Below are 462 nucleotides of genomic sequence, written 5' to 3'. Positions count from 1 at the left end.
AACTACAAATGAACCTACCATTTGACCCAGTTATATCACCCCTTGGCATATGCCCAAAGAACTCATCCTAGTGCAGAGACACTTGTAAGAGCTGCTGCTCTTTTCACAATAGCTAAGAGATGGAAGCAACCTAAGTGTCCCTCAATGGACGAGTGGATAATGAAAATGTGGTTCATTTATACGATGGAGTTTTACTCATCAGTAAAGAAAGATGAAATCATGAAATTTGCAGGTAAATGGATGGAACTATAAACTGTTATATTAAGTGGAGTAACACAGACTCAGAAAAAAAATCGACATATGTTCTCCCTCATAGGTGGATCCTAGAACCAGACTTTGATAAATGAGTATGTATCCAGACATAACTACAGGATCCAGGATCATGGAAAGGAAACAGGGAGGTAAAGGAAAAGAAAGAACTTGAAAGAGAAGAACAGTAGGAAACAGGCCTTAATAAGGGTG

At 38.7% G+C, this 462-nt stretch overlaps 1 protein-coding gene across 7 annotated transcripts in view; it reads right to left on the bottom strand.

Moving 5' to 3' along the window:
* Cdk14 (cyclin dependent kinase 14) overlaps positions 1-462 on the bottom strand; it is a 633,917-nt gene that overhangs the window by 114,310 nt on the left and 519,145 nt on the right. The window lies entirely within an intron of this gene.

The sequence above is a fragment of the Nannospalax galili genome, unplaced genomic scaffold, assembly GCF_000622305.1.
Source record: "Nannospalax galili isolate Female #2095 unplaced genomic scaffold, S.galili_v1.0 scaffold85, whole genome shotgun sequence".
Classification (NCBI taxonomy): domain Eukaryota; kingdom Metazoa; phylum Chordata; class Mammalia; order Rodentia; family Spalacidae; genus Nannospalax; species Nannospalax galili.
Note: the sequence above shows the minus strand (reverse complement) of the source record. Positions and strands in the feature narration are given on the sequence as shown.